This window comes from Aythya marila (assembly GCF_965140915.1).
Source record: "Aythya marila genome assembly, chromosome: 1".
Lineage (NCBI taxonomy): Eukaryota > Metazoa > Chordata > Aves > Anseriformes > Anatidae > Aythya > Aythya marila.
The window spans coordinates 76,331,495-76,343,515 of NC_139042.1; the positions used below are offsets into that span (position 1 = coordinate 76,331,495).

The window sequence follows — 12,021 nt, forward strand, 5'->3', positions numbered from 1 at the left end:
ACCCCAGCTGCAAGGTTAGATGCTTCTGTGATGCTTTTTTACAACAAGAGTTTTTACAACACATTTTCCTTTGTTTTCCCCCATCCTCCCGACATGCATGATGTAATTAACATTGGGACTGAAATTTCTGGGGACTCAAGGGTGAGCTTGAAGAAATTGTCGAGTGTCGAGTATTTTGTAGTTTGTTCAGAGCCAGATGATTATTACTAGTGTGCATGAAACAATACAGATTTTTTTTTTCATATCTATCGGTTACAGGTTTTTTGGTGGGGGGGAAAATGCTTGAAGTTTACCAAAGCCTTCCAGTATTATATTTGGCAAAGGCTGTATGCTGCTGGAATGCAGTAGCACTGTAAATTGGACTTCTCTGTGCTTGTGCCTTTACAGAATGCAGTACATGAACAGCAGCCATCAAGAGCTGTCTTCCTGTTTGAGCAGCTCCGCTTCTCTGTTGGTTCAGGCTTTAATTACACTACACCGTGTTTTTCAGCCCCTCTACAAATGTATGGCTGCTGTATGCACAATGTGGCTAAAATCCTTGAATGCCCGGCGTGCAGCGGGGTGCCCTTCTGCCTAGCAGCCTGCCGGAGCCCTTGTAGTGCAACCAGGGATTGCGGCGATTGCTGCTGCTGTGGCTGCCCAAGGGGTGTGTGGCAGCTGAATTGGGACCGAGCAGATACACCAGTTTTATATCTCATTTTTTGTAACAAGAAACACATGAATGGGGAAAATAGTTTCTACGGGCTTTCCTTGGTTCTGTAAGTGGTGTTAATTTCTCATGGGGAGAAAAAATCCTGAACTGTAGCAAACACAAGTACTCTGGGCATGACCGTAAAAGCTGGTAAAAAAAACAGTATTCCTGTTTTTTTTATGAAGTGGTATTTTGCATTGCTTATGGCCCAGCTGAAGAGACCATCTGCTATTTTTCTAATTCTTTGTAGCTCTTTGTACTTACCGTAGTGATTTCCAAATGAGTAGCACATGAGGCTGAGCGTGTGTGTGAGCGCGCATGCGTGCGGAGGAGAAATTGGGCTGGAGGGAAGAAGGGGGAGAGGGGGAGGAAGCAGCACAATAAGCCCGGAGCAGACAGCATCTCTGCACAAGTGAAATGATTTCCATCTAGCATTGCTGAACCCGAGTCACAAAAGCATGTGCATAATACACCTACGCCAGCATTTTAGCAGTGTTTGTGCAGCACAATTCTTGCTTTATAATCGTGGAATCCATGAAAATCACATGACTGGGCACCAGCTGCAATAACTTTTTTTTTTTTTTTTATAAGCCGAAGCCTATTTTGACATAGTATTTCAGATGTAGTATTTGGCCATTTCGCCGCATTACAGGAGGTTTTGTAAAATGGTTTCTTTCACGGTCCTTCCCTCAGTACTTGTGTTATGCAGGGGGGTTACATGTCATCTGTATTTAAAGCAAACAAACAAAAATATAATCTCTTACTTGGGCATTTAACTCCCGTAGTGTGAATTGGCAGTGCATGATGCTGTACGATGGGAAGAATATGTGTTTCGATGTTTTTTTTTGTTTGTTTTTTTTTTAAATTGGCACTCCTGTGCTGAAAAGGAACCGGGCTCATTGTGAATGAATGGATTTTGTGATTGTTTGGGGTGGGAGGGTGGGGATGGGGGGATGCTGCTGTAATGGCATTTAGTCTCCTCCTTTTAAAAACTAGCACTCTGCAAGCAGCCGGCATATCTACCCAATCTGTGATATGTTCTAGGACATGAATAGCACCCAACCCTAAGTCTTCCTCATGGGCATATATGCTTCTGACAATTTTGGTTAGGATTACACTGCTGCTGGCCCTTACTTTGTGCTGCTGAGGTCTGTGTGCTACAGTTGCCTTTTCACTACCAGAGACAGCATCCTTGTGCTGAACGCAGGACCAGCCCTCAGTGTTTGTGTTACGTACACAGGGACCCAAGCTGAGAGCCAGTTTGGGAACTCACGGATGCTTCTGTGAGTTAGAGACTATCCAACAACATGCCACGATGCCTCTGGCCTCTCTCCCCTTCAGAGCAGGTTTGCAAAAAATGAATAATTGTTTTTTTAAGTAAACTCTGAAAATATGCCATTGCAGCATTCCTGATTATTTTCAAGAAAAATACAAGTCTTTTTAATGCATTGAATCTAGAACAAAAAAGGGTTGGAATATTGTAACAGCAAATGGTTAAAATCAAACCAAAGAAAAGCTTAATAAGCATTTTTTTCTCCTAAGCTTTTAGCTGCTAGTTCATTTTGCTACAGCATTTTTCTGAAATATTTTTTAGCACACAGTTGCAAAATGTAAATCAGTGTTACTTCTGAAAGGTTTGGGTTTTTTGTTTTTGTTTTGTGTGTATTGTTTTTTTAAAAAATTGATGAAGATAATTTGAGAACTCCTTTCATCTTTGGACTGTATTTTTCCCTTTTGAGATTACTGAACGCTTCCAATGAATTCAGGTTGTTTCATCTTCCTTTTTTTTTTTGGAAGAGCTACATCATGTTCTTCTGAATTTCAGTATTTAATAGCGTATAGTATTATTTTTATAGGAACACAAAGCAGTCGTCCATAGTAGCCGTTATTATCTCTCAAGCTAGAAGCAAACCACTCCTGTTATAACCTCCCAGGTGTGTAGTCATCTGCCATCAGCTGAATATTTTTATACTGTGGCTTGATGCGATTCTAAGCATATTCTTAACTTTAGGACTGCTTTAAAAGCATTACATGACACTGCTGATCTGCAAAAGAAAATTGATGCTTTTTATTTTTAACAATGCTATCGTATTCTATTGCAAATGAGTTACCAAAGTTTAGCTTCTGACATGTAAAGTTTGTCCTTATTTAAGTGGGCCTCGCTCTCCATATTTGTCTAACGACATAATCAGCTTATACAATTTATTTCCCTGTAGGAATATCCACAATTTCTGAACTAACGTAGTCCTTCAAATTTAAAGATGGAAGTGTGTAATCTGGCCTGTAGTCTGCGGCTTCTTGCAGGATCACACAGCACACACAAAAAGTCTGCATCGAAAGACTCGTGCTTTATGAGCTAATTCTTAAGACTCCCACCTACTAGAGGTGTTCACAGTCATTGCTTATTTACTTTCAGAGTGTTTGACTTGTATCCCTCTAAAATGTTTCTGCAGTGTCTATAACAATTAGATAATTTCAGAAACTGAAAAGGATTTATGAGATCACAGCTCACAGAAAATCTTTCAACATTTAATAAGTGTCAAATAAAGGACCATGTACATGTCAAGTACAGGACCACAGCATGACTCAACTCTAATTAAATGCTATAAGAAGTTTCTTTTTGACCTTGAATGCCTTAGCAGTTGTTCCTACCTAAGCTCTTGAAGGCAGAGGAACAGCCTTCACCGTACAGAAACAGATTAAAAGCCATTTCTTGATGCCTAAGTAGACCAAGTGCCCACGTTTAATATTCTAAGAAAGCAAGACTAAAATCTCTGACAAAGACACAGTTAAGAAGCAGGAGCTGACAGAGAGGTTTCTGAGTTCAGCACCAGGTGCTTCATAAGGGATCTGATTTTCCAGGAGTTAGTGAATATCAAGCCTCCACGCTGACCAGGCAGTGCAACAGCAAATTTCAATGCAAGGAGGAAGAAGGATCGCCAGCAATGTAGGAATTTAAATAGTCTTATGTTTCCTGAATCAAATCAAGTGGAATAGAATTTAGAAAGGGGTGATACGTCATACATGTGTGTGGTTATATGTATGTGAAGTGTATACACACACAAAACATGCATATGTGTTTTGGTCATATTTCTCTGAGCTTGTTCTGTTTCGTGTGCATTGGGACAACATAGCTATAAGGGCTAGCTAGCAGGAAAAAACAACGTGACACATTTGGACAAATCTAGTTCTTGTGTAATTTCATGTTTACAATGAAAAATGGTGTCATTTAGACACTGGAAATGTTCTTAGGAACTACCCAGTTTTTTATAACTCCAGTAATTTTAAGTTTTATATTTTGTTTGTTTGTTTTACTCTGCTGTCAAAAAAGTAGCAATATGCAATGGGTAGTATCTGCTCAACGAGGTACTTCAGGTATTGAAATGCAAGAAAAGAGCTGAAGTGGGTGTTCTTTATAGCAAAAGGGCCATTTCATTAAATATGAGCAGAACTCTACTTGCAGGCATTGTGTCAAATAAAGAATATGTTTTAAATCTGTATTTAGTGTGTATACACTGCTAGAATCAAATTGAGAAATTTTTACTGGATGACTATTGCGGGATGGATGCATCTCAGACATTGTAGGGCTTATCAGGACATCACCAGAGGTTATAAGCAAAATGTTTTCACCCTCCTCCCTTTTCCTTTTGAGGAAGAGATGTTACGATATTGGGCAACTGCTTCCTTATAAATCAGTGCAAAATGACTGGCAAACATTTTGTGCATGTATTAACAAGCTTCAATATGTTACAGTGAGAAAAAGGTCAAAATTCTCTGCTTTACATGCCACCTACAGTTGTTGATGTTTTCCACGTAAATACATAATATTTTTCACTCTGATAAAGAAACGAAATATTCCTTACCAGTTTGCTGAGTATGGGATTACCTAACATGTATTATTGTGTAGGAAGAAAAGTGATATGTACAAGATTACTTTTTGATCTAATGTTCAGTGCAGTAGCACTTTCCACATCCTCATTTCATTCAAGAGCTTGTGAAGTGTCCTCTTTTTAAGATCAGTTTAACTGTAATAAGGGCTTCCATAATAAGGACTTAAACCTTTAAGTGCTCTTTTTTGAGGGAGATTAATTTGAGTTAAACGGAGAAGACGTGCTGTTCACCCAGCCAGAGCAGCGTTCCCCTACCAGCAGTTTGCGTGCAGCTCTCTGTCGTCATCTGGAGGCGGTGCAGGAGAGCCAGCATGCTCATCCTCCTCCCTGGTCCTTAGCTGTTAAGACTTGAAGAACACGAGCTGCTGACGCCCTTTCTATTTACACTAGCAGCTCTTTATCAGTAAGATGCAGATTGCCAATGCATCTGTCAGACCACCTTTTTGTCACTGATGTCGTCCTACGTTTGATACAGTCTAATGGGTGATCCAGTGCAATCTCAGGCTCCTTTAAAGTATGTACTTTCCCAGTCTGAAGCTGAAAAAACACTTTTGTAGCTCTTCCCATTCATATAGAGAACAAAGGAGAGTAAAGCCATCAGCGTGTATTCATGTGTTAGAAGTCCCAAGCCTTTCGTTTTCTTAGCCATCTGTAAATACTTGTCATTATTACAAGTTTTATTGCCACGAACCACTGTGTCCTTCCAGTGTATTAGTGTATTTGACTGACGAATGATAGCTGAATAACTATCATGCTGTGAGATACCGTAACCTGGAATCCTTCCTATATGAAAGAAGTTGATTCTTAAAAAACAGTCATGCTAGCCAGGCCAAATGTCTTCCCAGTCAGGTTTCCTTTGTCAAACTGAGGAGTAGCAGATGCTCAGAGAAAATAAAAGGCTAACACAGAGCCATGCTTCCAGGTGTCCTTGCCCAGCCTCTGGTTATCTGCATCTAAGAGGTGCAATACTAAATATTTGCTGTCAACAACCCTTGATATATATGTGTGTATGTGTGCATATATATATATATGTTTTATTATTTTTATTTTATTTATTTTTTTTTTTTAAGAAAAAATCTAAGTGGTTTTGGACCCACATTGACTTTTGATACCCATCCATAGATTTTTGTGATGATGTGAGGAAAAGCATCTCTTGCAGGAGGGGGTTGTTCCTCTGTGAGAGTTAATGCATGATTTTTCCCATCTTTATTGTCCTCTTCTGTGTCTTTCCACTCTCTCCCGTGTTGCTTTTAGAGCAGTGGGAGAACTGCAACAACTTTAGTGCACGCTATGAATTCATAAGGTAACATCATGTTTCCTTGTTGCGGATGACACCAAGCTGCACAGTGTGGTTGACATGCTGGAGGGATGCCATCCCAAGGGACCTGGACAAGCTTGCAAGGTGGGCCTGTGCAAACCTCATGACATTCAGCAAGGCCAAGTGCAAGGTCCCACACCTGGGTGGGGACAGTCACAAACATGACTACAGGCTGGGCAGTGAGTGGGTAGATAGAAGCCCTGTGGAGAAGGTCTTGAGGGTACTGGTGGATGAAAAACTCAACAGAAGCCAGCAGTGTTGACTTGCAGCCCAGGAAGCCAACTGTATGCTGGCCTCATCGGAAGCAGGGGCAGAAAGTCGAGGGAGGTGATTGTCCCCCTCTGCTCTGCTCTTGTGAGACCCCACCTGGAGCCCTGCATTCAGCTTTGGGGCCCCTAGCCCAAAAAGGACATGGGCCTGTTAAAAGAACTCCACAGGAGGGCCACGAGGATGATCAAGGGGTTGGAGCACCTCTCCTACAAAGACAGGAGAGCTGGGGTTGTTCAGTCTCAGGGAAGGATGGCATCCCGTGGGAGGGACCCCACGTGGAGCAGGGGCAGGGAGTGACCGTGAAGGGGTGGTGGCGATGCAGCGTCAGGGACTGACCGCAGCCCCCATTCCCCTGCACTGCTTGGGGGGAGGAGGTGGAAGGGGGTAGATGGGGGGGGAACATGATCTGGGGTTGCTTTTAGTTTCCTGCTGTTCTAGTCCACTAGTGATAAATTATTTTATTTTTTTTTTAATGTTCCTATGCTTAGTCTGTGTTGCCCATGACAATAATTGCTGAGTGATCTCCCTGTCCTAATCTCAACCCTTGAGCCCTTTTCATCGTATTTTCTACCCCTTTCCCTTTGAGGAGGGGGAGTGGAGAGTGGTTGTGGTGGAGTTCAGCTGTCCAGCTGGGTAAAAACCACCACAGGTGGTCTTCTAAGGTTCCTTCCAATCCAAACCATTCTATGATTCTATGATTAACCTTTTTTATTTCTTTTTTTCTTTTTTTGTTTTTTTTTTTGTCTGTTGCTTGAGATGTTTGCATAGAATGGTCTGTGAAACACATATATTCATTCCTGCACAGCGGTAATTCCTGTTACGCATTACTGTATATGTTGTACATGTTGTTGAGGTATATGAAAAGCTATCCTGTGAGTAACTACTTTTATGAAGTCTGAATTTCATCTGTCGTTTTGTGACCCGTTCACTCAGTGATAGGAAGTCCTCTCACCAAGAGCTGTTGCCACCTTCCTTGTCACCCCTTCTGTAAACCAGCTGGATACGGGAAGCACTGCTGTCGGTCAGGTGGTGCTGGAAGAGGGGACCTTGTCCGATGGCAGTTAGAAGTTATTAGGAGCCTCTGGAGATAGTTGTGGTTTTTTTTGAGAATCTTTTAAAACTCTGAGTAGTCTCTGTCATCCAGGTCTCTGTTGTCCACGTGTGTAGTGACCCTACTAATAAGAGTAATGCATTTCAGGCATAGCTTTTCTGCACGAGCCCACATGAGTAGCAGTCATTTTAACATGCCAGTTAGTGCATCTGCTGAATCTCTATATAATTTCTACTTGTTTGCTTAATTTAAATATTAAATTTACGGATCTGAAATTCTCCGGATTCATAATGAATATATACTCTTGCTCTCTTCCTTGCTCTCTCCTTAGTAGCCTTACACCTTCCTTCCCCAAACACTTCATGTGTCACTTTGCTCAAACAGTTGTCCAGGCATCGTACAAATGGAGAGCTGTGCATCGCAGCCACTGTTTCAGCAGTTTCCTATGCGAGTTTAAGGTGATCATCATCTAGGCCTGGTAACTCATGGCTACCCAGTGAATTGTGGACCTCATCCTTTGGTGCCTTCATCACCACTTGAAAATAATTCCTACATGGGCTGCTCTTTGCGCTCACAAATGTGAAGGGAGTCAAGTAGGCTTTATGCCTTATTTTCTTAGTACTTATTAGTACGTATATGCCTTATTTCCTTTGTACTCTTACTATTGTTCTTTTTCCTTATAATCTGTCTAATCTGTCTGGTTGCTACTATGTTTGAAGAAGTGTTTTGTTTTTTTTTCATTTTTTTTCATGTTTGTTTTTTTTGTCCCCTCCCTAAAGCCTTTAAGAAGTTTTACCTCAGTCTTTTGTTTATCAGTATTCTGCTAGAATAGTTCTGAATTTTCCTCATTTAGGTGGGGCTTTACTTCTCTGGTGGATACCATTTAAATTAACTATCTAATCCAGCCTTTCAAGGGGAAGAAGGAAAGAGAGGGGAGAAAAAAGGGTGGTCTACTTTGTTGGAAGGTATTGTGCATTTTCTCCAAGTTTTATGTATTGTATCTTCAGTCACATGTTATCTCTTAGCATTGCACCATCTGGTGTAATGTTCTTTTAAAAAATATTCCTCTCCAGTATGTAGATGCCCTTTTCAAAATTAAATACCACAGTGTGGATTCTTGCTCTTTCAAGAATGATTAATCTAAATACATATGGCCACTGGCACAGGGTAGCTCCTCGGTGGCAATGTTTTGAACCAGATTCTTTTCATTCCTCAGGATCAAGTCAGGAGTTGCATGTTAAATTGTCCCACTGTACTCTTTTCTTCCTTCTGTTGTCCATTTTAGAACTTTCCGAGCTGCTTCAGCTACGAGATCTGTGGCTCCTCAGGAGCATCCCAGGTGCGTTATTTTGTGGTCTAGAATTGGTTGTGGCTAAATGAGTGCTAATGAAGGTGCCTTCTACCACTGTTACCTCTTGGTTCCTCTCTTGACTCGCTCACGCTCTCCCAGAAGATCTATCCATCCTTTCTTCCTGCGTTACACAGTGGGTCAGTCCTGCAATTCAGACAAACCTTACACCATTGCCCCCCCCATTCGTAATTCTAGCATAGGACCAGCCCAGCGACTGTCAGGTGCATGTCCTGCAAGGCCTTGTGATGCTCTGCCCTGACTCACCAGCAGCTGCTGGATCTCATTAAATGGATGCTGGACTGTCTCCAAAGCCCGTGCTTGCCTCTACACTACAGAAACGTAGCCCTGTTTCTCCCCCATCCAAATGCCTCTTCCCCGCAGTGTGTTTTTTCCCTCTACCTTTTTGTTAGGTGAATTCTGCATTCCTCTCCGTTAGCGTGGCGGTAGCCACCCCACTTCACATAACCCCTTTTTTCTACTTCCAGCTTCTTGTTACTGAGCAAAGTGCCTTTCATTTAATTGCCGTTGGCACATCTGTTCTCCACTGTGCGTGCAGGGACAGCTAGGGGTATGCAAGGACACGGTGGCCTGAAAAAGGAAGTGTTGGAGCGTAGCTTCTGCTTGGGAAAACTTCCTTCCCCCACCCCCAACGGTGAGTGCTAGCAAGTGTTAGCAGCTGGGAGAAGCCCGAGGTGTGATTCTGAAGGTATTAAACTGGGTGCGATCAACAGGAACGGCACCTGAGAAAGTGGAGAGAGAGAGAAATTTGTAAGCTTTCATTCTTTTCTGTTGCTGTTCTGGCGTGCTTTTACTGCTTTCCCTGGAAAGAGGATTAGAATGAAGACTGTCTAAGACTACGCTTTAGTTGCATCGCTTGATATTCAGCTATCTTCTTGTGGCTATTTCAATGATAAAAGTTGAGTAGGGAGATTGGAGGTAATGTAAGGTATGTCTCTAGTGGTTATATCCATCAAACATCATACACTGATATATTATAGATTCTGTTTTCCCCTAAATGACTTGTTGGGAAACATTTTTGGAAATAGGTGACTGATTTGTCTCTTCGGTGCAGCAGTCCCTATGCTCTGAACATATGGCATGACTTACCGTCCTTGTAGTAAAAGCTGCCCTGTGAAATGTTCGCCTTCTACTAGAAGCCCCTAGGCAACGTGGATTATGACTTGCTGTCATGCATAAGGCTGTTTACGCCAGTAAATGTGAGTAAAGTTTTGTGCTGAAAAACAAAGCGCTAACTGGAACGTCCATGTCTCTGAAGGGGGCAGGCAGACTTGTTACGAGCTGTTAACCACTTGCCTTGCTTTATGTAAACAGCAAAGGTAGAATGACTTTTCTTGAAGTCTTTCTCTATAGATATAGAAGTCAGATTGACAGCTTTGGGAGACAAAAAAAAGTAGGGGAGTGGATTAACTGGGTATCAGGGTAGTACCAACATACCAAACCATTGTTTATGTGCAGTTTAAGTCACGTTTTCCTCTCTTGAAGGTCATCTTTTAAAATGACCTTATAATTCATATTAAAGCCTTATGTGCAGTCCCTCTGCTAAGTCTTTAAAGTGTTCTTGCAGAAAAACTGAAAGGACCTCCCGCTCTGCTCTGATGCAGGCCGTGGTGCATTTGCTTTCCGCAGAGGGAGCGTGGGGGTGGCAATGCGCTGGTGTAGCATGAAAGCATTCAGTGCCTTCCCTGCACAACCTCCTGCACGAAGAGCGCCTCTACACACAGCGCATGCAAAAAAATTCAAGCTGGAGGGCTGTTGATGAGGGCTCCCTTCTAAAATTAAAGACTTGGTTATTTGAATCTTGCTCAGAAAGGAGCCCGGTAACACACTGATCTTCTAAAACGCTTTAAATATTTAAGATTCGTGGAACTGTTGTTGCTGATAATGATTTTCACAAATGAGATGAAAAACCCTTACAAAATTAAAGGACTTTTAGGAATCTTTTTTTTTTTTTTTTCTTTTCTAACCAAAACCAGGGGGTGGGTGCGGGGGAAGGGAAAAGCTTTGAAGTCTCTGAGATCTTTTCCCTGAGGTCAGAAGTTTCTGGTGATGTAACACACAATACAGACCAAGCCTTCACTTATCAAGGTTAAAGTTGACGGAGCCTGTATGAACTTGTCAATCATAGGAAGCAGGCAAAAACAAGCCAGCTGTTGTGAGGCATGGCTTTGAAAATCCTCTGCGTTACAGTAAATGAGACGCAGAGGTTGTGAGGGATTCAGTGCTGTGGGGCTTTCAAATGGGCTGGCACATTTGCAGGGATGCAAAGCTCACCGATCCAGTGACTGTGGATAAACATCTGTAAATCCTGGTAAGGCTGCCTTACGCTTCGTGCTGGCACATTAGAGAGGCAGCGAGATGGACAAGCCTTAATTATCTCTCCCCCTCGGTTCTGGACGGAAGATTGCAGTATGTATTCATACAGTATTTCTTTTGTTCTCCAGGTCTTTGAGTACACGCTGTCTGCTGTCCCTATCAGCAGAAGCTACAGTAACAAATTGGGAGCGGTGCAATGCTGGGCACAGGCTTGTGTTTTGCTTGGTAGAAACGCCTGCTGTACTCGCTGATGTTTCAGGAGAACGGGGGGGAAAGCGTGCGCCGATTCCAGCTAGGATGCTCTGCGTGCATGTGCTCGCGCACACGCGCTGCTTTTAGCAGCTTTTGTTTTCACAGTTGGCATAATGCACAGGGGATGAGAGGGCAGCGCCGCTCAGAAGCCTTCGCTTTCTGCTCCGAGGGCTGCGGAGCTGCGTGCTGTGTGCTGCCTGGGGTGCCAGGCTCGGGGCTCCTCTCGGCGAGGGGTGGTGTGAGAGCTTTTCATCGTGTCATTTTCCTGGCAAGCGTGCGGCTGTGAGTGCCGGCTCGCACGAAGACCTTTCCTCAGCAGCAGGAGATAGGGGCTGGGAGCGTAAGAGAATCGGATGTGACTACTGGAAGCAAGGGGTGAGTGCAGCGCGGGGAGAAAAGATGGCTATTGAAACGTGTGCGTGTGCATGCTAATTAATTTAAATAACTGCTGGGGGATTTTTTGTCTTCGGAGGTGAGCTGTGTGTTCGCTTTGCTGCCTGCCCGAGAAACCCAGGTGACCTCGCTGTTCTTCACAGAGCGTTTCATTTCATAGCTTCTGATCTGTTCCTGAATTTTTGTTCAGCTGCAAGCAGCTGTTTTCTGTGGTAACAGCAACAAGAAAATAGCAACAGCATGTCAGAAAAAAAAAGTCTAGAGGTTAAAAAAAAAAAATCATAGGAATGGCAATTGGAATGTGGCTTTTTTGAATAAATTCACAAAAAATCATTTTTCTTGTAGCTTTTTTTTTTTTTTTTAACATGAAAGTGATTTCCTTGTTAGCATTGTTTGAAAATATTGCCTTTTGTCTCTGCAGTGGTTGCCATTTATGTAATATGATGGGTCTTGTTAGACTGTTGGGATATT

The 12,021-nt window shown here is 42.6% G+C and overlaps 1 protein-coding gene across 3 annotated transcripts in view; it reads left to right on the forward strand.

The window, feature by feature from the left end:
- The window catches only part of SHROOM2 (shroom family member 2), a 124,312-nt gene that overhangs the window by 89,501 nt on the left and 22,790 nt on the right, over positions 1–12,021 (forward strand). The window lies entirely within an intron of this gene.